At 48.1% G+C, this 14,240-nt stretch overlaps 1 long non-coding RNA gene and 1 pseudogene across 1 annotated transcript; one reads left to right on the forward strand and one right to left on the reverse strand.

Annotated features, from left to right (window-relative positions):
- Positions 1-6,648: 6,648 nt before the first annotated feature.
- Positions 6,649-7,444, forward strand: LOC113622724 (ferritin light chain pseudogene; annotated as a pseudogene).
- A 1,547-nt stretch (positions 7,445-8,991) lies between these two features.
- Positions 8,992-13,762, reverse strand: LOC113622725 (uncharacterized). The gene is made up of 4 exons (XR_003433627.1): positions 13,122-13,762; positions 12,756-12,922; positions 12,072-12,184; positions 8,992-9,677 (listed from the first exon to the last, which is right to left on the reverse strand). It is a non-coding gene; the product is annotated as an uncharacterized LOC113622725 (long non-coding RNA).
- Positions 13,763-14,240: the final 478 nt, after the last annotated feature.

The raw sequence follows: 14,240 nt of genomic DNA on the forward strand, positions 1-14,240 counted from the left end.
GTGTGTGTGTGTGTGTGTGTGTGTGTGTGTGTGTGTGTGTGTGTGTGGTGTACAAGAGGGCAGCATTCTGCAAGCCAGGAAGAGTACCCTTTCCAGAATCTCTCTCAAGAACTGATTTGACCAGCACTATGATATTGGACTTCTCAGTACTCCAGAACAGTGAGAAAAATAATTTCTGTTGTTAAAGCCACCCAGTCTATAGAATTTTCTTATGGCAGCCTGAGCTAACACTGTTGGGTAGCTTGGAGTTGCCATAGGGGAGTACACGGGGACTTGGGGCAGTGGCTAGTCACCAATTGGTACAGAAATATTTCAGTATATCTTAACAGTTGGTACAAGTATACTGTAATGGATCAGCACTGTTCGTGGAGTTTACATTACAGAAGAGGTAGAAAATATAAAAAATAAGCAAAATAAATAGTATGTCCATGGTTTTATGTGTTATGAAGATTTAAAAAAAGGCAGAGGAGAGGATTAGGGAACACCATGGAAGAGGGAGATTTCTATTTTATGTTGTAGGATGGAGTAAGGAGAAGGAAAATGGCACGTTCCTGTCCTTTAAGGGCACTTTCCAGAAGTTACACACTACACTTAAAGCCTATTGCTCAAAACTTAGTCACACAGCCACACCTTGCTGCAAGAGAAGATGGGAAATGCAGACGTCATCCTGAAAAGCCATGTGCTCAGCTATTGTGGGGAAGTGGGGTTCATTACTGAACATGCAGAGAATGGATATTGGGGAACAACCAGCCACAGCATGGTTGGTTACATGACCGGAATAACATGACCAGATTGTATGTAGAAAGACAATTTTCACAGATCTGTTGGGAGACAGTTCTCCATGGGTCTCTCACATTTGTGGGTGTCCTATAAACAGAGGCACCAGCTGCCTTTGTTCTGGACTATCTTTGCAAGGATGTTTGTATAGCGAATAGTCTTGGAAGACAGTGTCTCCCCATAGAACAAAGTGCAGGCATGCTGAGTGTCCAGTACAATAAAGATAATGTTTCCTTTGGCAGAAGAGGTCAGGACTTATGGACCATTATAAAATACTCGGGTTCCCTAACTTCAGGGTTCCTCCCCTGTAATGTAACCCACTGCAGTCTCAGGTGTCACCTGGCTCTCTTTGCATTGACCTGTGGGAACTGGAGCTCAGGAAATCCCCATAAAAACATGTACTTATTTAGCCATTCCCAGGTATGGAAGGAAAATGATAGCTTATACTAAAGAAATCTGGCTGATACCACCTTTACAAGGGGATCAAAGAACACAACCAATAATGGGACAAACTGACATCATGAGCCCCTAATGTAATGCCCTGAGAAGACCCAACACTACCTCTGTTGCTTTCTTGTTAAAAAATATATAGCTTGATTCTAATCACGAGGAAAAACTAATCCAAACCAAGGGACAGGCCATAAAAATATCAACATCATGAAATACAGAAAAGAACAGGGGAACTCTTCAACCACAGGGGGCTCAACAGATGGGTGAGAGAGACCCTGGCTAGGTGTGAGGCCATCAATGACTTCGCGAAGGCTGCTTATGCTACCTGTTGCAAAGCACACTGGAAGTTGCTGGGCAAATATTTGAACAGCATTTCAGTCCTAAACCTGTAATGGCCTGAGCCTCCCAGTTGCAGGGCCTCCTGCCTGGTGCCGGCAGTCATGTCCGCATCTCCTTCAAACCCAGCCACAGCAGGGGCCCATCGAGCCACTCAAAGCTGAAGTCTGGCTTTCCAGAAATAGCCACCAGCCTAGAAATGTGTCACGAGGGGAAAGAAGGAAAGGAAAATATAACCAAAGGCCCAGGGTACAGGAAGCCTCTCCTCTCTTTCTCTCCAGAAAACGGAGGGCTCCCCTTTCCTTACTCTGATCCTTTCTCATTCTTGTTCTCTGTTCAGGGGAATCTGAGTCCATGGTTAATCCTTGAGATCCAGAATGAGTCAGACGTGGGTTTGGATTCCAGATTCTCCATCTACCAAATGAGAATAATGATGCACCTTCCTCCTGGGCGTAAGTGAACGTCGGCAAGATAAGGCACAGCGCATGGCATGTGGGGAGCGGGAGACCAGGCTCAGCTGTTCTCCCCCAGGAGTGTGTGAACGAGGTCAGAGGTGGACATCTCCAGTCCCTGTGCCTCTCGGACCACCCTTGGGAGATTTCCAGTCACAGAGCAGGAGAGATGGGCCTCCAATCAGACGCCCCAGGACGCTATAGGGAGGGGGGCTGGAGGAGGGGGTGCTGGGACTTCACTTGTGTAATCTGCACCCTCATAATAAGCCCAGGCAGAAGTCTCTGGGAATTTCCTACCATCTTCACTGTAGATGTCCTATTTATAAAGTTGAGTGACTGCAGCCGTTGCTTCACAGCCACTCAGCATGTAGAGACAGGCCATAACAGGAAATGAGGAGCACACCCAGAAACAGGGGCCTCACCCACCCAGAAACAGGGGCCTCACCCACCCAGAAACAGGGGCCTCACCCTCGCACAGGCCTGGGGGATGCCCTGGGTCCAGCCCGGCTGTTCCACTCTTGGAAACACCTTGATAGGCTCAGGGCATTTGTGCTTCCAGACCAGGCTTTCCCTCTCTCATCTCACTGACCCTTTTTCTGGCTTCTTTGCTCCAAAATAGCCTGCTTTGTTTTGGCGTCATAAACTTCCAAGGGAAGTCTGGCTTCTTCACGGCTTGTTTACAAGCAGTGCCAGGCCGTCTCCCTCCAAGACCCAAAGGATCAGACATCGGATCGGATCTGAGGGCATCTGTCTGCTTCTCTGCATGAACACACCAGCCTGGATGCCTCTGCTTATCACGATCTCTGTGTGAAAAAAGCAAGTTCTAGGAGCGATTCCTTAAGGTCAGAGGTGTGGGCCCTGAAAGGCAGTAAAGGGGCACATGGGGGAGCAGAGGTCAGCCAAGACCAGCTGCACTTGCCTGTTCATCAGCCCATCCCGGGGAAGCCCTGGCAGGAGGGGCTGGGAGGGGGCCCCCTCACTTCCTGATTTTACAGTTATTCTACCAGCAACTGAAATTGGGGTCACCAACCACAGCTGCGAACCAAGGACTCCCCATCCTGCTCCCAGCAGCCCCATTAAATGCTGTTCAGGGCAGAAGGCAGCCCCATTTCCCCACCTTGCAGGTGTGCAGAGAAGTTTCCAAACCAAAGCAACCTTACTACTCAGCCACAGTTATTCATCAAACAAGGCAAACCAGCTGCCTGGTTAAAACATTCAACTCCTGACCCTCCCTCAGTGAACTTCTGTTCAGGACCAAGTGTAGGGACCCCAACTCAGTGCGCCTTGTGGATCTAGCTCTGACTCGTGGGAGTTCTGGGGATGTAGGAGGTCCAGACCCTGGGAATTCCCAGGCCCCACAGTTTTGGGTGTTAGGGTCACAGCAGCGCAGGTGACAAGGGCCACGTGGGGTGGGGACTCCAGCAGTTGGTCAGCATGGGCTGGTGCTGGGAGGGGCTGCAGGTGCCCCAGCTCCTCCCCCAGCCCCATGTCAGGTGACCAAAGGACCCCAGGGCTTCTTTGGGTGACACTGTCGGATGGTGGGTGTGTGGTCCACCTACTCTTCTGGAACTGAAGACTCTTTTAGTCTCTACTGTCCCTGATATTTCTCCAGACCGACCCCTGCTCCATCAAAGTCCCCCTCAAGAGAGTCTTTCCCTTTTCTCTGTCTTCCTCCTCCTCTCCAAACCCCTCCCTCTCTCTTTTTGGTAGCATCCCCTCCCCTCCCCTTTCCTGTTACCAGAGAACTTTAGGCCACCCTTTCTCCCGTCATGGTGGCCACTGGCCTGACTACAAGTCTCTGAAGCTGTGGAGACCCTACATGTTCACATCACGGAGGTCTGGCCCCTCCCTGTAGGAGGGGGAAGAGGAAACATTTTCCCTCCTTCTACTGAGTCATCGCCTCAACCCCTGCCACCCCCTTACCACAGACGTTAAATGGCGGGGGGGGGGGGGCTTCTTACTGCAGCAGTGGAAAAACAAAACGTCAACTTAGAAAAATACAAAGGCTCAAACAAATTAGAACTAATAAGGCTCAGTATGTTTGCCAGACACAAGATCTCCCTGCACAGATCAACAGCATCTCTCCCCCTACTACAAGAGCCGCTAGGAAATATTACTAAAAAGATACCGTTTACAACAGCAACAGGAAGGAATTCCCCAGGGGTCCATTGGTTAGGACTCTGTGCTTCCATCCCCGGTCGAGGAATTATGATCCCACAAGCTGCCCGGCCAAAGAACAACAACGGCAACTGGAATTACAAAATATCTGGGGGTTAACCGAGAACATCCAAAACTGCTATACAAAAATTTTTAATTCTAATAAAGGAAACAGAAAATGACCTGAGTAAATAGAGCACATTCCATGCTTTTGGACTGGATGCCCGAATGTAGGATGACTTGTCTTGGATGACTCTATAAAGACCTAATTGAATTCATGGTCAACCTACAAATTCAGGGCACTCCCACTCAAAACTCCAGTTGGATTTCTTTTTGAGGAATAATAAATAAAGAAAGAAATAATAATGTTTCTAAAAGAAGAGTAGAGAAGGGAGACTTGCTCAATCAAACACGCTGCAGACGCATAGCAGTACAGCATGGTACTGGCTCAGCGACACACAGACCAGTGGGGCAGAGTAGAAAACACGGCAACACATCCGTGGACCGTATGTGTACACATACATATCGAAATGTCACATAATGTCACACCTTCTCAATGGAGTTAGCCCCAAGTTAAGGTTTTGTTGGGATCTTCTGCTCTCCTGCTACCATGGTAACAAGTAGGCCTGAGGAACAGCCTTGATAACAGTACCTTGAGGTCCCTGCATGACTCAAAATGAACTACATGAAACTGGCTCTGGGGTGAGGACAGCCCTTAACGTCCTACAGGCTTAACATTCTAGAGCTGCCCTCCAAAGTCAGCAGCAGCGACAAGATGCGAGGCGTAAGAAGCGGCGGAGGCATGCAGAGCTGAGGCAGGGCAGCACACGAAGCCACAGGGTGTCAGCTCTCCCCACGTGAAAAGCATTGTTCCGCTAACGAGAAGGTGAGCTCCACCTGCCAGAGGAGCCGGAGGCCAAGCTGAAAAGGAGATGGATTGAGTCTGAGCCAAAAGACAGATTCCACAAAGCAGCCCCATCCTGAGGGTCCAGCAACTTTTACTCCAGCTAATCCATTCAGCTCTCCTGTATCCCTAAAAGCACCAACAACTTTAAGAAAACTATGGCATCAAAAGAAAATCTCATATCTTGTGTTTCCATTCTTTTTACTTGTCACTCATTTAGTATTTCTGGGAAATAACACCCTTTCCTTCTGTTTTAGGCAGGATTAATCTAGGTTGTACCGTGGCAGCAAACGAGCCCCAAATCACAGAGGCTTATATCTTGATAATTGTTGAAGTGAAAGCAATGGGTAGAGCAGGTTCGACATCCTATTGTCTCTGCTTTCATATGTTTGAAGTTTTCCATAATAAACATTTTTTATTTAATCTCCATGGCTTAAAACAACAAAAATTTGTTTCTTGCTCCTACTACACACCCATCATGGATCAGTCAGCTCTCTACTCCCACTTTGTCCTCGCTGAGAGGCACAGACTAGTGAGCTTCTGCTATCCAGGGTATTGCTGGTTACATGGCAGAGGAAAAGAACCGTGGGAGGAAAAGAACCATGGGGGAGTCATCTCATGGTGCTTAAGGCTTTTGCCCGGGAAGTGAAATATATCACGCTATCGACATTTCATTGATAAGGCAAGTCACACGGCCACACTTAACTTCAGTGGCTTAGGAAAATATGGCCCACCTATACACTCAGTAGAAGGAGACCTGGAAATACTTGGTGAACAGCACTAACGATTACCACAGCCCTGAAGACGTGAATCTAGGAATTAAAGGCCAAAAGGCACTCTGATACACCATAGTTTTTACCAATGGATTTCAACACCACTCTGCCAACCCTCGCCGCCCAAATGCTCGGCCTTCTCACTTGTGATAAACCACTCAAAATTATACCAAGACTGGGAGTTCCACAATGTCAGGGACAGTTTATCTGTCTTTACCTCTCCAACACAGAGCACCTGTTTTGTCTTTACCAGGTGCTATAAATTCAGATTTGCTGAACTGAAGAGACACTGGAGACAAGCCGTGTGAACAACCGGCATTCCCTTACGGGACCTATTTCTCACCTTTGTTCTTACTTTTAATAAATTCTGTCTTAGGACATTCCCAGGCGGAGCAGGGAGGGGCTGCTGCTTTTCTAGGCCACTGGGCTTTTGAGGTGATCCTAGGTGGCCAGTCTTTGTCGGCCAAGAGCCCTGAGCTTGAACGCACCAATGTCAATCCCGAGACCCCTTCAACCTCGGGATCACCCCACCCAAAAGCCCGCATCTTATGGGTGAGGAAACGGAACCTCCGAGAAAGTAATGATTTCTATTTGCTGTAAGCGTCTATGGCCTGCAGTGCGCTCGGTGGTCCCACAGATCTGTCTCTTGCTTCAACAGTGTTTGGGTGGAACACACCCGTAGATGCCCCTTCTCCCAGCCCCCGGCCACCCTCCAACTTCTTTTCCAGTGGCAACCTTTGGAACCAACCAATTAGACATCCTCTGCCCACCTCCCCGGACCAGCCAACACCATTTTTTGAGCTTAGCTCCTTATTGCCGATCAACCATGAGCCCCGGGATTCATCAGAATTATTCTGCCAAGGTGGAGGCCGCCGTCAACCACCTGGTCAACACATATCTGTGGGCTTCCCACACCTACCTCTCCCTGGGCGTCTGTTTCGACAGCGACGATGTGGCTCTGGAGGGCCTGGGCCACTTCTTCCTCGAGTTGGCAGAGGACAAGCGCAGGGGCACTGAGCATCTTTTGAAGATGCCAAACCAGCTCAGAGGCTGTGCCCTCTTCCAGGATATGCAGAAGCTGTTCCAAAGATGAGTGGGGTAAAACCCAGACGTCATGGAAGCCACCATGGTCGTGGAGAAGAACCTGAACCCGGTCCTTTTGGATCTGCATGCCCTGGGTTCTGCCACGCAGACTCCCAGCTCTGACTTCCTGGAGAGCTGCAACCTAGATGAGCCGGTGAAACTCATCAAGAAGATGGGCGGCCACCTGACTGACCTCCGCCCCAGTTGGGGGCTGGGCGAGGAGCTCTTCAAAAGGCTCACCCTTAAGCACAACTAACTTGGAGCCTCCGGAGCCCAGCAGCCTTTGAGGAGCCCCTCTGCATCACCCTGGTGTCAGGGCTTCTGCCTGAGCCTCTCTCTGCAGCCACTGGGCAGCTTTTTAACCCAAGCCCTGGACCAAATGGAAACAATTCGAAAAAAAAGTCTACGACCTAAGTCCCTTCGCTTTAGCATTCTTCAAAATGCCTGTGGCTGAACTGACTTCGCAAGCCCAGTCTGGTGTTCTCTGTCTGCCATATTGTATCCAGCCATGCTGTAAATTGCCATGTGTTCAGCAAATGTAAAATTAACAGAGAGAGAGAGAGTTGTTTGTATAATGCAGGCAATTCTGCCTGCCATTCCCCTCAATGAAGGGCTATGAATCTGCTGTTCCCGGTGGGTCTTGGTTCCCGCCTCCTTCTCATTGTGTAAGAACTAGTCAGGCTTTGTGTAGCTCTAGCACAGCCCTTAGACGCAGGCCAATCCTTTACCTGGGGCTCCACTGAAGAGACAATATTCTGTCCCAACACTAGAGGGGAAGCTGGTCTTGTTGCACTTAGTGAGAAATAGTGTCATGGTCTCTACCACGGCAACTTCTGACTGGATTTCCAGGGTCATTTGGATCATCCTCCCAGTCTTTAGAACCTGAGCCTGGGTGTGATGTGCTCTGCTGTGATCATTGCCAGCACAGGGTATGGGCTGCCAGGAAAGAAACCATTCGGAACAGCACATGTGTTCAATTACCCCTTGGTGAGCTCTCGCTGGAGCATCTTATGGGTAAGGGAGTGTGGAGAGAATGAAAACTTGAACAAACCTATACATCACTGGGCTATAAAAATCATTAAAATATTGACAGATTTAAAGGCTTAATGACCCAGCAAAGATGGGAAATACACTTAAATGCAGATCTCAGTCATTAAAAATACATTTTGCATGCCACATTTACCTCCCATGAAAATGGGGGGAAAATACATTTCGGGTGAGATTGCCACCACTCCCCGAGAGGGTGGGTTAGAAAAGTGAGTGACAGTTCTCATTGAGTGCCCAATGAGGTGAAAGCTCTCAGGAGCTCGGGTGGTCTTTCTGCGGAGGCTGGTGGCTCTGTCACCATCAAAGCTGCAGCCAATTCACCACCCCAGAGACTCCTGAAGTGTGCAAGATGCAGGCAGCACTTTCCCAAGAGACATCAGCTCACAGGGAAAGATGCCAGAAAGGGTCTGGCTTGGCAGAAGCATCAGGATGTAAGGCAGCTGGAGAAATGTATATGGCAAGACATACTTAGCAACTGGAGCAACTTACCAGAGACACCAAATTAGTCTCCTTCCAAAGCATGTTTCTTTTTTCTTACCAGAACTTAGTTTCCATGTTAGTTTGCTAGGGCTACTGTAACAAAGTACCAGAGACTGGTGGCTTAAACAACAGAAATTTATTTTCTCACTATAATGGAGGCTAGAAGTCCAAGGTCAAGGTGCGGGCAGGGTTGGTTTCCTCTGAGGCCTCTCTCCTTGCCTTGCAGACAACCGCCTTCTCCCTGTGTCTTCACATCATCTTCCTCTGCCTGTCAGTGGCCAGATCTCTTTTTATAAGGACACTAGTTGTGTTGGACTAGGGCCCATCCTAAAGACCTCATTTTAACTTAATTACCTCTTTAAAGACCCGGTTTCCAAACTGGTTGGTCACATTCTAAGGAACTAGGGGTTAGGACTTCAACATATAAATTTAGGGGGACACAAGTCAAACCATAACAGTTGCTAAATGATTATAATACCTCCAAAAGGAGGCTTGGGGAACGGTTGTTTTGTTTTACAAAGAAAAGTACAAGTTCATAGCGTATGGAGTGGCTTCTGCCTTTTTAAGTTATTTGATTCAGTGAAACTCCAACTCACAAGGACTCCCATTGGCAGGGACGTGAGGAGGAAATGGCCAGGCTGTTAGCCACGAACCAGTTTAGTGATCTTCAGCTAATAACACACCCCTCCCAAACCTCAATTTCCTCTTCTGTGAAACAAAGGAGTTAAGTGGGGAGCTGGATGTGGTGACTGGCACCCAACCCACTTCTTCGAGCTGTCCTGTGCGGTAGAGACAAGAAAGCAGAAAACTGCCCTTCTCAGATTCCTTTCCAGCTAGAGTTCCCCCCAGTAAGATGCTGTGGTATGAGACTGGCCGACAAAAATGAAGGGAGACCGCCTTCCTGTTGCTGTTTCTACCGGCCTGGCCAATCAATCGAATGGAAAGGAGGTGTGGAGGCTGGAGTTAGCATTCCAGCATCCCATGCCCAGGCTGCGGGCACCAGAACAGTTGTGGGGATGGGGCCGCAGCAGGGGAGTACCCTAGGAGTCTCTCCCGAAGACATGGTGGCAAAATATGAAAAACGTGCACAGGTGTGTTCACTGCTGCACTCTTGTAACAGCAAAGGACTAGTTACAACCCTAGTGGCCATGAATAGGAAACTGGTTGAATAAACTACTACTAAATATATCCACACACATGATGGAACGTTCTGCAGCTCTGTAAAGGAAGAAAAAATATTTCCAAACACTGCTATGGAGTCATCTTCAGGACGTACAGTTGAACGAAAAAAGCAAAGTGGACAAAAAGGTATACTGTTTAGAAAGTGGGATGGGGTGGGTAGCTATGTATATTTAAAAGAGATCCTGGAAAAATAAAAAAACAAAAAAGAAGGAGTCCTCAAGACCTCCCTTAATGCTAAAAATAGTGTGACTAAGATGTCAGGTCCTGACCTCTGGTAGCAAAAGTAGAAACAAAAGGAGAGCGGCCTGGCCTGTTTCTCCCACCCAGTTCAGGTGAGAGGTGAGAAGGAAGCCTGCGGGAGGAAAATGAGCATTGGCTGAGTGTCTGTCATTTATAGCACCTGGGCCAGGCACTGCAAATGTATTTTCTCCTTTAATCGTTTACAGTTTCACTTTGAGGTCGGTATTTTTATTACCCCCATTTTACAGATAAGGAAAGGAGAGCCAAGAGACGTTAAGCAACTTGACCAAATTCATGAAGCAAGTAAAGTGCCAGAAATAGGGCTTTACACCCAGGCCTTCGGGATCCCAGCTATAGATCCCAGCTAAGATCTCTTGCTGGGTCCTGGATGGAGTTCTTAGGCTGTGGCCACAGGGAGGTAATGCTTCCCTAGGACCCCGGTTTCTGTCTCCTTCCTTCATGCCCTCCCAGAGACAGGCACCAGGCCTGGCTGCAACGGAGGGTCCCGGGGAGGGAGGGAGTGCCTCTAAGACACTGGCTTTCAATTTGATTGCATATGAAAATCACCTGAGGTGCTTTCAAAATTACTGCTGCTGGGGTCCTACTCTCAGAGATTCTGATTTAATATGTATGGGTTGCAGCCTAGGCATGGGGTTTTTAGAAGCTCCCCAGGTAATCCTAATGTGCAGCAAAGTTTGAAAACCAGGGCTCTGAGCTCTTTCTGTTTTCACGTGTAGTAAGGTCCAGAATCATTAGCATCACCTGGGCGTGTGTTAGAACTGAGAGCTCTCTGGTCCCACACGGGACCTACTGAATCAGAAACTTGTGGGGAGGGGGCAGTGAAGGGAAGCGGGGAGTGAAGGGAAGGGGGCCAGTGATCTGTATTTTCACAAGCCTTCCACTCAATTCTCTGTGCCCTAAAGCTGGAGAATCACCGCTCTTAGCAGCAAGCTAGAGACAGATCCTCAGGCGCCATGGTTTGCTTTGTCAACTGTCACACAATCGCTATCTTATTACCAAGTAAGATAAATCTGATGGTCCCAGGCAATGAGACTGTCCGGGTTTTTCCCCCAAGACCAAAACTTCAAGGCATGTGAGAATGCTTTTAAATGAGATTTGGAATCAACTGGAACTCAGTGTAGCTTCTGAGCAGGGGAACAGCATTATCGAAATATGATGATGCTACTCAGCTACTGTGAACCAAAAGCTGCCAAAGGGAGTGTCAGCAGCTGAGGGAGAACATGGCCCTCAGGGACAGACAGACCAGGCTGGACGGCCGAGGTCACCCAGCACGTGGCAACCTCACCGGCCAAGGCCTCTCCACTTGAATGCTGTATTAATTTCTTAGGGCTGCTGTAACAAATTAATAAACTTCATGACTTAAAACAACAGACATCTATTCTTTCACTGCTCTGGAGGACAGGAGTCTGAAATCAAGGTATCGGCAGGGTTGGTTCCTCCTGGAAGGCTTAAGAGAGAATCTGTTCCATGCTTCTCTCCTGGCTTCTCATCACTGCGGGCAGCCCTTGGGGTTCCTTGGTTTGTAGACAAATTGCTCCAATCTCTGCCTCTGTCTTCACATGACCTTCCCCTCTGGGTCTCAAGTTTCCCCTCTCCTTTCTCTTATAAGGACCATTACTGGATTTAGGGAACACCCGAAGTCCAGGATGATCTTATCTCAAAATCCTTCACCTAGTCACATCTGCAAAGATTGTTTCCAAATAAGGTCACACTCACAGGTGTGTGTGTGGGGTGGCTAGGTTAGGATTTGAATGTGTCTTTGGGGGGCTGCAATTCAACCCACTACAAATGGGAAACAAATTCCGCTTTCTCACAGCAGCCTTCCCTAAGGCTGATTCTGAGCAGAGAGATTACCTGAGGAACCTCTGTTTCCCTCAGGGCAAACGTGGTGGGCCTGGAGTTCAGCACTACTGACTGTCTGCACAGAGTTCTCCATCAGACAGTTGCTTTCCTGCGAGCTCACCAAGGCCTTGTCGCAGAGCCGAGATCTCTCTGTGCTACTGTATAAAGGAGAAACTGAGGCTCAAGGACTTGCCAAGCTCCCAGAGCTAGGAAGGGGTGGTCCCCCAACTCTAACTACGCTGCCCCTTCTGTTGGCATCAGCTGCTGTCAGGAGTCGTGACTTAGCCCGATGGTCTTCAGCAAAGTGGGGGGCTGGGGATTTCTTACCTGAGACCAGTGGTGTAATCAAGATCCAGCCTTGGGACTTCCCTGGCGGTCCAGCAGTTAAAAGACTCTGCCCTTCCACTGTAGGGGGCGCAGGTTCGGTCCCTGTCCAGGAACTAAGATCCCACGTGCCCCGCGGTATGGCCAAAAAGTTAAAAAAAAAAAAAAGATTCAGCCTCGTGCCAGCCAGCTTATCACCAGAAGCTCCTGGCAGATGGTCTGGTCACTTCTTTCTCTCTCTCAGTTTCCCATGACCTCCTTCAATGCCAGTTCTACAAACACAGAGAGCCTTGTGCCTGTCAGGCCCTTGGCCTCTGGGAGGAACTCAGTAAATGTGAATAGAATGATTTTTCTGTTTGTTTTTGGCTCTAGCTCAGCAGGAAACCTGTTTGATATAATAGTCGAATAAAATACACCTATTTCCATGAACTTAACCATCCAGGGAACCCACAGACACACTCTGATGTACAGTGAAGCAGAAGCAGTGGGTCTGACACCAGTCTCCCTGCTCTTGTCAACTCAAAAATGGATGAAAATCTCTAACCAAGCACCCAGGAGACTGGCGTGGGTGCTGTTAACTTCAGGTCTAATTTTCCATGGGTTCCACGTGGTCTGGTCAGGGATGTGTCAGCTTCATCCTTAGGGCCTTCATTACTGAGCCCAGCAGTCTCAGGTTTGCTTGCTCACCTTAGGCACGGCTGCTGCAGCCTCTTCTAAGAATTCAGAGTCACATGCGGCCTGAACGACCCCAGCCTCTCCCAGCTCAGGACTCCTGCCTTCCTGTCCTCCGTTGCCAGCTCTCAGCCCTTGGGTTTCCAGCCATCAGCATGACTATCCCACCATCACGTTGAACTCTGCAATTAAAAATTCAATCTATCTTCCCCTTCTGAATAGTTCCCCTTTCTAACTTTTTCCATCTGCTTAATGACACCAACTGGAAAGCAGACGTCACTGCTCGGCCCTCTCCTCCCCTCTCTCCACTATGGTCAATCTCCTACCACAAGACAAGAGGTGGGTAGACAAGAAAGGGAACAAACATTTTTGAGCACTCACCACGATGAGATAGACCAAGGGCTGGATGCTAACTCATGGTTCTTCTCAATAATCCAGTGAGGTGGGGACAGTGTTACTGTTCTAATTTCACAGGTGAAAAACTGAGGTTCAGAACGATTTGGGGCCACGCAGCTGTGAGGTAGAGATCAGACCCAGCCCGTGCTCTTTGCACTCTGCAGTGATGCTCAGCCTGATTTATGCTTTCTTTGGTGACGCCCTAACTGCTGCTTCTCTCCTGCTTTTGCCAGCGCTGCCTAGTCCAGGCCTTTACCATCTCCTTCCTGAATGGCAGAAACAGCTTCCCAGCTATTCTCTGCAACTACTCTTTTCTGCAACAATCTGCCTGTGTCCAACGCTTTCTATTTCTTTCATGTCTCCCACAGTGCCTGGCCCAGGAGTGGATGTGGGGTAGACACTCAGCATATCTTGTAATAGAATGCTCTGGGCCTGGTGCAACAGGAAACTTATTTTCTAGCATCTAAATATGAGTTTTGATTAGGCTAGGCACCACCTGCTGGTACCCTGAGAGGTGCAGACTAGGTTAGTAATGCAGGTGACTTGTTACCATTCTTAGTAATGAAGGATGAGGATGGAACTTACACGGAACAGTATGGAGATTCCTTAAAAAACTGAAAATGGAGTTGCTGTATGATCCAGCAATCCCACTCCTGGGCATATATCCAGAGAAAAACTCTAATTTGAAAAGATACATGTACCCCAATGTTCACAGCAGCACTATTTACACTAGCCAAGACATGGAAGCAACCTAAATATCCATCAACAGATGAACGTATAAAGAAGGTGTGATATATGAATATACAATGGAATATTACTCAGCCGTAAAAAGGAATGAAATAACGCCATTTGCAGCAACATGGATGGACCTAGAGAGTATCATACTAAGTGAAGTAAGTCAGACAGAGAAAGACAAACATATGATATCATTTATATGTGGAATCTAAAAAAAATGATACAAATGAACTTATTAATGAAATAGAAATAGACTCACAGACATAGAACACAAACATGGTTATCAAAGGGAAAGGGGGGAGATAATTAGAAGTTTGTGATTAACATATAAACAATACTATATATAAAATAGATAAACAATAAGGATCT

Source organism: Aethalodelphis obliquidens, unplaced genomic scaffold, assembly GCF_003676395.1.
Source record: "Aethalodelphis obliquidens isolate GAN/ISIS:26980383/991018 unplaced genomic scaffold, ASM367639v1 scaffold10, whole genome shotgun sequence".
In the NCBI taxonomy this organism is placed as follows: Eukaryota; Metazoa; Chordata; class Mammalia; order Artiodactyla; family Delphinidae; genus Aethalodelphis; species Aethalodelphis obliquidens.